We start from the raw sequence: 12,417 nt of genomic DNA on the forward strand, positions 1-12,417 counted from the left end.
CCTTAGTTGACAGCCTGTCTGTGGGAGAGCATGCCTGACTTCTCAAAGTCTGGTCTGGAAAAGTAACCATTAACAACAGAGTAACAGTACTTTTTCTGTTAAAGGTTGTAACATTTTACTAACATGTACATCTCTGAACAAAACTGGCCACTTTTCTTGTTACCCTAGAGCAGTGGTCCCCAAACTTTCAAGGTTGTCGGGCGCCAGGGGGCGTGGCCGTTTGCCCACCAGGCGCCAGGGGGCGTGGCCGTTCGCCCACCGGGCGCCAGGGGGCGGGGACACTTGCGCCCCAGGGGCGGCCCCCCCATAGCCACATGCCCGGGGCTGGTGCTCCCCCTGCCAAGTGCCGCGCGCCCGGGGCCGGCGCTCCCCCTGCCCAGCGCCGCGCGCCTGGGGCCGGCGCTCCCCCCCGCCATGTGCCCGGTGCCAGGCCAGCCCCGAGCACCTGGCGGGCGCATGGCGCCCGCGGGCACCGTGTTGGGGACCACGGCCCTAGAGGAAAACACAGATCTCTCCAGGCACTGTGATCATGGTAATTTTTAAAGATTGGGGGGGGGGGGGAATGGGTGAAGTAGGCTTGTACATGAGTCCCCAACAAAGTGCAGTCTTTACCTGTGCAGCAGATGTACATGCAAACAATTTGTAATAACCCTACACATGTCCACAAACTGTCATTACTCTGGGTAACACATCCTTGCTGAAGGTTAACAGGGAAACCCAGTCTTTGTTTCTGGATGCCTTTTGTAGGCAAACTCTGTGCCGCCTTGGTTCTGGCGGCACAGTACGAGGAATGGTTTGTGAGAGAGTTGTACCATAGTGGTGGGGAAATGGCAGCTCTGCCATGGAATCTCCATGAGAAAATTAACAAGCGCAACAGGCAAAGCTTTGACACCATCTCCTAGCAAGATTATATCAATATCTCTGTGTACATCAATTCTCTGTTTGGACATAATGCAGACTCAGGCAGGACTTAGCCAGCTCACAGAAATACAGACACTGGTGCCACCCCACCCCCGCAGCTGCAAGAGCAACTTCCCAGGTCCCACCACCCGTCCCACCTCGCTGCAGTACACAGCAATTTATTGTCCTGCGCTGCTGCTGTGCCCCTCCCCCCAGCTACGCTAGACCAACTTACTGCCCCACGTATCTGACATCCATACTGCCCACTCCCCTTCCCCACTGCTTGCACGGTAATTCACCCTGCTTCATGACCCTGTGTCTGTTCCCCTGATTCATGTTCCACATCCAATTAGTGAGAGTCCTCATAAACCTTGGGTCTTGAGAACAATTCCTCACTGTCTGGAGCACTGGTTGCCACTGGATTGAGCCTAACTTCCTCTTCTGCTTCCATCTCCATCCATAACTTCTGTCTCTTGGCTAATGCCTAGTTCTGACTCAGTGCTATGGGAAGTATCCACCCTCCCTTTGGGTGTGGATATAGGATTCCCACCTAGGATTGTGTCCAGTTCTTTATAAAAACAGCATATTTTGGGTGCAGCATCAGATCAGGTGTTTGCCTCCTTCATCTTTGTTATGTTTGCTGAAGTTTCTTTATCTTGGCTCTGCATGTTAGGGTGTCTTAATCATACCTCTTTGCACAAAGGGCTTAAGAAATGTGACCATACATGTTCCAGTTCCTACAGGTCACTCACAGCTCTGATTGCACCCCACACACTGATAAGATCCCAAAGCTCTGAGGTGCTCCAAGCAGGATACCATCTTGAGCGATAGCCACCCCTGTTTCCCTGAGAAAATGCCATGGCTATAAGCCAGCCAGCGGAAAATGGATTTTAAATTTCCCAGGGTTTGCAGGTGGGAGGAGCAGCAGAGTCCAAAGTGCTTGCTAGGGTAGCTAATCGGGCATTGTGGGAGACATGCTGAAGTTCAATAAACTTGACAAAAACCCTACTACAGTGCATGACTGTTGACAGTAAAGGGAAGAGGAGAGACAAAAATCCCTTGTGGAGTTGGAAGTTTTTTGTCACCAAAACCGCGTACTTGTGGTAACTTTTGTCGCATTGCAATGTGAATGCTCTATTGGTTTTGTCACCAAAAAGAGAGTGTAGACAAGACCTAACCCACACATCTACAGAAAGGATAAGCTCCATTATCTCTTACTCATGAGCCATCACAGCCCAGAAATATAATCAGTAAGAGTGACCCAAAGCAACAAATGTGCAATTACAGATACACTGTTCAGTATGCCTGACTTAATCTACAAATATAATACATGCATACAAATGGAATAATCATATTCAGTAGACTACAACCTTTCCAATGATAAATTATATGACCACCTAGCATAAAGTGTATCTCAGTTATAACATTCATATCATAAGAATATTTTCACAAAGCATATGGAATGCTCCATCCCAACTATGTTGGTATGAATTACAATCGTCTTTAGTTTCCCCCTTATGTGAATGAAGTTTGGTGTTTCCCAGTCCCTCAAGGATTTGAGATTTACTTAATTGAGCATTTGGAGTGCTTAAGTGGGATACAAATGCCATAGAAAAGGGCCAAACAGTAATAGTATATTACAGAGGAAGATGTGTTTAATTACCCATTTGAAAACAATAATAAATATCTATATACAACGATAAAACAGAAACTTTAAAAATGAGTATAGCGAGTGTCCATAAGGTTTTTTCAGCAGTGAAAATATTGCTTGCTTGTGTTGGTCACAACATACATCATTAACCCTCATCATCTATCTGACCACAGAGATCACTTAAGCATACAGAAAGTGTTCAGCTTTCTCACAGTTACCTCACGGGCAGTTTTTATTGGAACCATCACTGGGTGCCCACATGGATGAGAAATTCATTTTGCTGTCAAACAGCATGTGTAAGTGAAGTAGCATTCTCTTGGAAAGATTACCCCAAATTGATATAAATTAAGGACTGCTTTCTGTGAAGGAGGAAGTTAATCGAAATAGGACTAAAGCTATAGGTTGCTTTCACTCAATAGAGATGCTTCACTGATTTGTTAAATAATGGATTATTTGATGTACTGTACGGGGACTGATGTAGGTCACTTTCATCTCGGACTGCTCCAAATTTAAGGAGGAAAAAAAGAAAATATTGATTAGTTGTAATTTGCCAAATTCCAGGTTAGAATTAATATAATTAGCATATAAATCCTTCTAACTCTTGTTTCTTTTACTATATGTCAAAACATAAATTTCAGTTTACAGCCCCTTTCCCATCCAATTAAATAAATATTTCAGTGAAATGGCTTTACAGTTACCAATACTGAAACAAATAATAACATTTCTTTTTAATCAAAGATTTGTCTTCAGCAAATGCCAGGATCAAACAGTTCTCAAAAAATGGAACCCAATTCCTTGGCATTGTAAGGAGATGAGAAAGGGATGCTTGATCTTACTTGTTTTTTACCCTTCTCTGTTTGAAAATAACATGGAATTCTGTATAATTTTCCAGTTCCCAAACAGGTACCTTGGGTACTTGTAAAAGAAAAAATGCTATTAAGGACTGGATGACTTAGAGACTCTGTCTTTAAAAGATAATTGACATTAATACAGCTTTGTGTAAGTCACTAGGTTCATTTCAAATATAGTTCATTGTGGATATCACTCAAAAGCCATTACATTGTAAAAGCTCTTCAGTGTCTTATGTGTTATGATGCGGGAGAGGGGTGGAATTCAATTCAGCTTTGAATAGTTAACAGCCAACATCACAAAAAAACACCATTCCTGTTGAAACACATTGGGATGCATGCTGCAAAGTCCTTAATATGCAATAGGAGACCAAATTTCTCTTTCATTCTTATAAGAGGTTACTCTGAGGACAAGGTGGAGATATATTGGTCTGATATATGGAAAAGTTGGTATTGTTACTGACTGTACTTCACCTTTTCTATGGATAAAGGACCTGACTTCAGTAAGTGTTGGAGTATGGCGGGAATATGCCTCTAGGGATGTCAACAGTTCAGATGCACGGTATTCAACATAAATGTTTTTGTTAGAAAAATTAACCGGTGTTAGAAATAGTTGTACTGCTTCTTGATTCTGGATGTCTAAGCTGTCATTCTAGCTCTTATGGCATATTGTCCAGCTCTTCTTTCCTCTTGAGGTTACAAAAGAATGATTTTTTTCCACATAATTGGTAAGCATTAAAAAGCTGGAAAAGACACCCAATACTGATTACAAATTTGTATCCACATTGGTCAAGGTCTTGTGTCATCTACACATTGAGAAAGTGTGTAGTTAGTTAGTTTGTTCTAAAATGAAATCCTTTTTTGGAAGGAGATTCCAGATCAGGACATATACCTTCTTCCCCCCAGTATGAATGAATGAACACCCTCCCTTCTCCTCTCCTCTTTCTTAACCACAATGACCATGACTTATTTGTGTTGTTGCATTGTGAAATTGTGGCATAGTGTCAGTCATCTGAGTACAATGGCAGTTACCTATATTTTTTTCCCTCTCTTTGAAGTGGTACCCGTGTTTCACAATGTCTTCTTATTTTATCCCTTTTAAAGTTTCACTGCTTCCAGGGAGGGCTGCAAACAAAATAAGTCCAATAAAATAGAGGAAGACAGATAGTTGACTACAGGTCTGATCCGCAGCTTACTAAAACTAATATATGTTATTCCACTGACTACAATGAGCTTTGGTTCAAACTTTGGATACATTAAGAGACATAGAGAAGAAGATAGTTGACTACAGGTCTGATCCGCAGCTTACTAAAACTAATATATGTTATTCCACTGACTACAATGAGCTTTGGTTCAAACTTTGGATACATTAAGAGACATAGAGAAGAAGATAACACGCGTACATACTGATGTATGTGGCAATTCTGATTTATTTATTACTCACTGTTATTCACATAACGTGGCAGGGTTTCAGATATTCAAATATAATATTCTATCATCTCTAATATAAGAATGTGTAATATAAGTAAATATATGGTTTGGAATATCAACTCACCTAATTGCCAATGATAACTGGCATGTGTTTCCCAATAATTGAGAGAATTTATGCAGAATTATGGTTTGATTAAAAAAATCTTCAAGGCCTTACCATTACTAAAAGAGTTTATGTGAATGAAGTGTTACCAGATGCAGTGTTCTTTTCTGTTGTGTTTGGGCCATGCTCATCATTGTGGTTTCTATTCACTGTCTTCCTCCTTTAGTAGTCAGGATTTACTGGTGTAGAGTCCTGACAGGTCTCCTGCAACATCAGTGATGATAACTATTTGGCTATACCTGTGTGTGCTCAATCACGTGTGCTGTGTTGACTTGTGCAAGTCCAGAGAAGAGCAACAAAAATGATTAAAGGTCTAAAAAACATGACCTATAAAGGAAGATTGGAAAAAAATTAGGTTTGTTTAGTCTGGAGAAGAGAAAAGTCACTGGGAACATGATACGTTTTCAAATATGTAAAAGGTGATTATAAGGAGGAGAGAGAAAATTGCTCTGTTTAATCTCTGAAGATAGGAAATGAAGCAATGAACTTAAATTGTAGGAAGGAAAGTTTAGATTGGATATTACAAAAAAAATCCTGTCAGTGTGGTTAAGCATTGTACTAAATTGCCCAGGGAGATTGTGGACTCTTCGTGTCTGGATGTTTTTAAGTGCAGGCTAAACAAACACATCAGTTCTGCCAAGAGTGCAGGGGACTGGGCTAGATGTCCTCTCAATTTTCCTTCAAGTCTTATGATGTTATGATTCTCCTTCAGAGACATAACATGCCTAAAAAGTTGACGCAGCCTCATGGCACAGACCTCTCCATGTCGTTTTGTTCAGTGCAACGTGTTTCCAGGATTTAATGACTGTCTCACATGCTTTCTGGTTGACCTTCAAGGAGTCTTGGTACCTAAGAGTGGGTCAACCCTTAGAGCAGGTTCCCATGCTCAGTTGACTAAAGACAACCACTTTGAATATGAGGAAAACCTCCTGGCAGATCACATGTCTGACTCAGTGAAGTTGAGCCTTGGTGTGCATGCTGTCAATTCCAAAGATTTGGCACTTCTCAAGGACTTCAGTGTTGTACATAAAAAGCTTAGACAAAAAGTTGGTTTCTTGTTTTGCTCATTTAACTTTTTTTTCAAGGTTCATTCCCTCACAGTGAAGTAAAGATAGGAGTGTTTCTAGATGTACGTATTCCAGTATTCAAGGGAAAGCACATTAAAACGGCATTTCTCTAACAGGGTCTGCAAGAGTACTCCAGAGGGTCGACTGGTCCCACTGATCAACTCATACCCCTCCCTCCCTCAACTCTTTCCTCTTCCTCCCAGTGCTTCCTGCATTCTGGGGAACAGCTGTTCCATGACATTCACCAGGTGTTGGTAGGGAGGAGCAGAAACAGGATACACTCGTGGGGGGGCGGGGGGGGGGGGAAGAGGAGGGGAGGGGTGAGAAGAGGAGGGGCAGAGGTGCAGTCTTGGGGGAAGTGGTGGAACTAGGGCAGGGTCTGGGCCTAATCAGGGGGGATTGTGGCCTGTGAACATTTTTAAATCAAAATGGGTATCCTCAGGTTGCTAAAGTTTGAGTACCATGGCTCTAAAAGAAATAGACTAAATGTAATTTTTAATAGTGAAATAGTTATGCCAGCAGGGCCAGATTTACACCTTATGTGACCTTAGGCTTGGCATCTTCAGTACCTTCCCTGCCTATGAAATGAAAAGAAATAGAAATGATTATTTAAATATTTATTCAATATAATAATATCTATAATTAAAACAGTGACATATTTAGTTTAACCATTTTAACTGCATATATATTAATTTTTTTGCTTTTAACCCACTTTTAACTTGCAGGTGCCTCTAGAACATCAGTGCCCCTTGGCACGTGCCTACGCTGCGTGCCTAATTGAAAATCTGGGCCCTGTATGCCCGTTTAGTCTTCAATTTGAGAAAAGTATACCCAGCATCAATGTTCCATGCAGATTTTTCCCCATCCATTTGCAGAATAAATGTGTATGTGCATCTAGACACGTGCAAATATGCACCACCAGTAGAAATAAAAAACCTAGCTGTGGGCGCTTTGCTAGTCAGCTGGGCAGCATTTGAATCTCTCCTAATGGCTGCACGCATGCACATCTTATAAGGAATACTGCCTAGCATTGCAGCTAAGTGGAAGATGGCATAGATTGTTTAATATAAGTAGTGAGGATGTATTCTAAGATGGAATTAGTACCCTGGCAATCCTAGCACAAAAAGGGTAACGGAGGGTTGTAACTCTGTTCAGCACCTGATTTTTAGTGTCTAGCAGAGTTACAAATTTAAACTCTCAGGCTTGTCTTCTGAATGCATTGTTCAGGTTCCTTTTCCAGATCTGGACCGATAGGTCACATATAGCCTGATTGTTTTGTGAATGTATTTACCCTCAGGTGATGAGATGTTTTATCTTTTATCATTGTCCTGTGTGAATTCATTCGGGAGCATAATGATTGTCTCCTTTCAGCTGCATAGTTGATACTGCAAAAGCGACGAGGAGTCCTGTGGACTAATAGGTGCCACAGGACTCCTCGTCGCTTTTGCAGATTCAGACTAACACGGCTACCCCTCTGATAGTTGATACTGTGGCATTTAGTGCACTGGAGGAGATACACCACATGTTGAAATAGGCCTGATTAGGACCCATACATCTTGAAAGGTGCATTGTAGGGGAAAAGGCGGGGGGGTTGATAATTGTAGCAGTGAAGATACATTTTCATGTTTTGGATTTGTTGTTCTGGCAGGGTCTGGTGCCACTGGGGCTATGGCTATACTACCAGGTTATTATTTTGAAATAATAACTCCCAAAGTAACTATTTCAAAATAGCTTATTCATCTTCACAAGCAGGAGTTATTATTTTGAAATAACAAGCCCATTAGTTTGAAATAACAGGCTTGGTAATGTGGAAGCTGGTTTTGTTATTTCAAAATAATTCCCCAGTGCAGATGCCCGGGGAGTTGATGTCTGAGGTGAGATTGCTTCTGATGATAAGCTTGGAGAGGTTGGAAATTGTTTAAAGGCTTGAAAGGGGGGTTCAGGAAAGATTTATTGCAAGGAAGAATTCCCCATCAAATGTGGGTGTAGTTTGATGATATCCCAAATGGGTTCCCATGTAGGATACTGACAACTTGGTGTATGCAGGCAAGAGGGGTTTTTTGTTTGTTTTTCTATTGGAGCAACTTCTGTTGGAGTAAATGAGCGGTCTGTGATGCAATCCATGTTTCTGGTGGAGTGTCTTTCTTCTGTGAAGGCAATTTTAAGTGTGGTAAACTGTATGCCTGACTTTGCCTTCTGAGCATATTTTTTGGTATCTTTATGGCAGTAGATTACAGATTTCTTGGTGTGCTTGGGGTGGTTACCAGATCTATGAAGGTACATGTGGTGATCTGTAGGTTTCTTGCATGTGGTTGTCTGTAGAGCTACAACTATATTGCACACATCTTCTGAGCCTGGGCAGTGTCAGATTTTTAAAACTTGTAACTTAGCCACATTTGGGCATGGTGCCCCTAGGGTTGCCAGGTAGACCCTGCCAAAAAAATGGACACACTTGGTCGTGGGCGGGAGGGTGTGGGACTGGCTGGGAGGTGGGAGGGCAGGAAGTAGAGCTGGCGGGAGGGAGTCTGGGGCCACGGGGTTAGACGGGAGGAGGGGGGTGGGAAGCAGAGCTGGTGTGGGGGCGTTGGGGGCCACGGGGATGGCCAGGAGGAAGGGAGGGGCAGGAAGTAGAGCTGAGGAGGGGGTCTGGGGCTGTAGGGCTGGACGGTAGGAGGAGGACCCGGAGGAAGGGGGGCAGGAAGCAGACCTGGCGGGGGGATGGGTGCAGCCACTGGCCACAGCCAGAGTCCTTTGGGCCATGCCCCCGGCAGGCACTCCCTTTAGTTGCAAGCAGAAGTGGGGCAGGGGAGGGGCTGGGAGTCACTTCCCCCGCCCAGCTTCTGCTCGCAACCAGAGGCTTCCAGCTGGGAGGTGGGGCTGTGATTAGTGCTGGGAGCCTCTGGTCATGTGCAGAAGCCGGGTGGGGGGAGTAGCTGGGAGTCCAGGTCCCCGCCCTGCTCCACCCTGCTTTTGCGTGCGACCAGAGGGCTCCCAGCACCAATCGCAGCCCCGCCTCCCAGTCGCACCCCCGCCCCCACCAGGCTTCTGTGCGGCGCCCAGCCAGGGATTCAGAATATACCGGACATTGCACATGTCTGGTATTTTCTGAATTTTTCTACCAGACAGACGGTGCAAATACTAGACTGTCCAGTAGAGAACCGGACACCTGGCAACCCTAGTTGCCCCTGCCAAATTTCAAATTTTTATTCCCAAGTACAGAGGTATAACCGGTGATAGGAGCTTCTTCTGAAACAGGTTTTAGGTCTGGGACTGATTGGGTCCTCCCGGGGTCACCTTTTTTAAGGATACATGGGTCTAAAGGCACTGGGTACTAACTAGAATCAATTTTAACCTTCTTTTACCTAATAACTAGCCCTATATTTTCATATCACAGCTCTGATAAGGAGGTAATCAGGGCCCACCAATGCGGGGAGGGAAAAAGGAGGCATCTGTCTTGGGGCACGACGATTTAAAAGAACATGAGACCCTGGGCAGCCACCACTGCTACAGGAGGAGCAACAGTGGCTGGACTCCAGGCCCTAAAAAATTGCTGCTGGGTAGTGCTGAGGGCTAGGTGGAGGAGGCTAACCCCAACTCCGCGCCTTCTTCCCTAAACCCTTCCCTTTATAGGGCCCCAGAGCCAAGTCCCCTCATTGCTCTCGCTTGCCCAAGGCCCAGTGAAGTCTGTTGCCAGCCCTGGAGATAATAGTTCAGCCGGTGTGTCAGACTTTATATTATTTGCTTTCTGGGTAAAATCCTACCCCCCACTGAAGTCAATGGGAATTTTGTCATTTTCTTCAATGAAGCTAGGCTTTTAGCCTGGATTTCTTCAAAAGCATTTGCAGGCAGGGGGCTAAAGTGAACAAGATCTCATGTAATGTCTCTGTTTTCTGACTTCGGAAGTATTCTTGACTTGTAGGCAGTATCACAGATTAAAATGTATTTGTGATTGGAATATAATAGAAGAGAATGATAACATTTGACATCTCATTGGTATTTTGTTATAATTTAGTTAATGATTATTTTGGTAATAAACTAGAAAAAAAATATTTTATTATAAATAAACATCAAATAATAAAGGTGGTTGATAAATCCCTTTGTAGACTTGTGTTGACTACAAAGGATTTAAAATAACTTCATATATTAAAGTAAGCATGATTTTCCAAGCTGTTTATAAATTATCCAATGATCTTAGCCATGACATAGGAAGAACATCCTTCATACTTTAGAGGGAATTTAACTTCTGAAAAATACTGACTATATTTCATCTTCCATTTAACTTTCATAAAATGTAATCATAGTTATTTCCTCGTTTCTTACCTATACAACCTAAATACAAATGAACACGTGATGAGAAACATGTATGTATTTCTTTGGAAACTTTGGTCACTTTTGGATCAAATATTAACATATAAATAACAATAACAAAAAAATTAAAACTTTTTTTCATAATCAAACAGTTCAAATAACCAATAGCTTTCATCTAAGTAATCTCTTTTCACCAAAGAGAACATTTTCCCCTTCCTTATCTCACTAACTCTTGTGTGGGTATTGGACTGAAAATGTTATTCTCTAATTCATTTTGGAGTCTTGCTATCTTGTTGGACTTCTGAGTAGAAATGTAAGAGGTTAACCTGTTGACCAATAAACTAGCACTTATAGGCTACGTCTACACTGGCATGATTTTCCAGAAATGCTTTTAATGGAAAAGTTTTCCGTTAAAAGCCTTTTCGGAAAAGCGCATCTAGATTGGCAGGACACTTTTCCGCAAAAGCACTTTTGCGGAAAAGCGTCTGTGGCCAATCTAGACACGCTTTTCCGCAAAAAAGCCCCGATCGCCATTTTTGCGATTGGGGATTTTTTGCAGAAAACAAATCTCTGCTGTCTACACTGGCCCTTTTGCGCAAAAGTTTTTCGGAAAAAGACTTTTGCCCGAACGGGAGCAGCATAGTATTTCCGCAAAAGCACTGACAATCTTACATGAGATCGTCAGTGCTTTTGCGGAAATTCAAGTGGCCGGTGTAGACAGCTGGCAAGTTTTTCCGGAAAAGCAGCTGCTTTTCCAGAAAAAGTGGCCGGTCTAGACACAGCCATAGATTCCAGTTATCAGTTAAACTCCTGGACGCTGCAAGTGCTGGGAGCCTGCAACAGCAGTCTGGGGCAGCCTGGTATTTAACCATGCCAGCATCATTTAACCAAGTAACCAACTGAATCGTGATCAGTTACACGGTTAACATTTTTAACCATTTTTACATCATTAGTTCTAACTCTTGGATGGTCAAGAGTAATGATTAACAACATATTGCTCTTACATAGCATCTGATAACAGCTTTCAAAGTCCTTTACAAAAGGAGAATATCATTATCCCCATTTTACAGATAGGGAAATTGTGGCACAAATGTGGAGGTGACGTTTCTGAAGTTATCCTCAAAGCCTGTGGCAGAGCCTGCTATAGACCCCAGATTTCTTGAGTCTTATTCCTGTGCTCTATTTGCTAGGTGACAGAGCTGACAGAAAAGTTTCTCACTGAACACGTAATTTGCCAAAAAAATTAAAACACGTAATTTGCCAAAATGTCAATGTTTGTGGGAATTTACTGTTGCTTTATAATTTTGACAGGAAATTCAAATATTATGTTTGAGTCAGGTAAATAAATACTCTACTATACATTTGAGAACATTTGTGTATCTCTCTTTCCTTCTGTCCATCTGTCTGTTTGTTCAAGAACTCCTCCTAAATGGTAAGAGCTAATTTTGGTATACAGATTCCTCTTATCATAACTTAAAGCAAGGTAAGGATTTGATTGTGCTAGGAAAAGGGGATGTGCCTGGAATGGAATTGCTTCTCACCATACAGAAGAGAGACAGAATGACTAGTGAGGAGAAGGACTGTCTGGGAGCATGCCCTCCCGCTTCTGGGACTGTCCAGCCCCAAGCCTCCCATCCCCCCAGGTGCCCTGTAGTGAGGACTGGGGGGAGGGGGAGGTGGAAGGCTGAAACTTCTTCCCCCCATTCAAATTAGGGGTGTTAAATATCGGTTAATTGAATAGTCAATTAATCTTGAATTCTTATTGGTTACTCAACTATTCTGTAGTCCTCCGGGGTGGGGCCAGCAGCCAGTACACTCCAACCCCACTCCCGAGGAGCCCCTGCCACTCCACACTGCTGTAACAGTGGCAGCAGCGTGGGGTGCCAGGCGGGAGCTGGTCTATAAGGGGAGCCAGTTTAAAAACCAGCTCCCCTCACAGACCAGCTGCCTGTCATCCTGTGCTGCTGCCTCTGCTACGAAGCCCCCATCCAGGGCAGGGTCTGAGCTCCTGGACATGGCGAGAGCTGGAACTGAGCTGAGCTTCCTGCC

The 12,417-nt window shown here is 43.2% G+C and overlaps 1 protein-coding gene across 4 annotated transcripts in view; it reads left to right on the plus strand.

Annotated features, from left to right (window-relative positions):
* Positions 1-12,417, plus strand: part of TAFA5 (TAFA chemokine like family member 5) — a 665,983-nt gene that overhangs the window by 497,407 nt on the left and 156,159 nt on the right. The window lies entirely within an intron of this gene.

The sequence above is a fragment of the Pelodiscus sinensis genome, chromosome 1 (genome assembly GCF_049634645.1).
Source record: "Pelodiscus sinensis isolate JC-2024 chromosome 1, ASM4963464v1, whole genome shotgun sequence".
Lineage (NCBI taxonomy): Eukaryota > Metazoa > Chordata > Testudines > Trionychidae > Pelodiscus > Pelodiscus sinensis.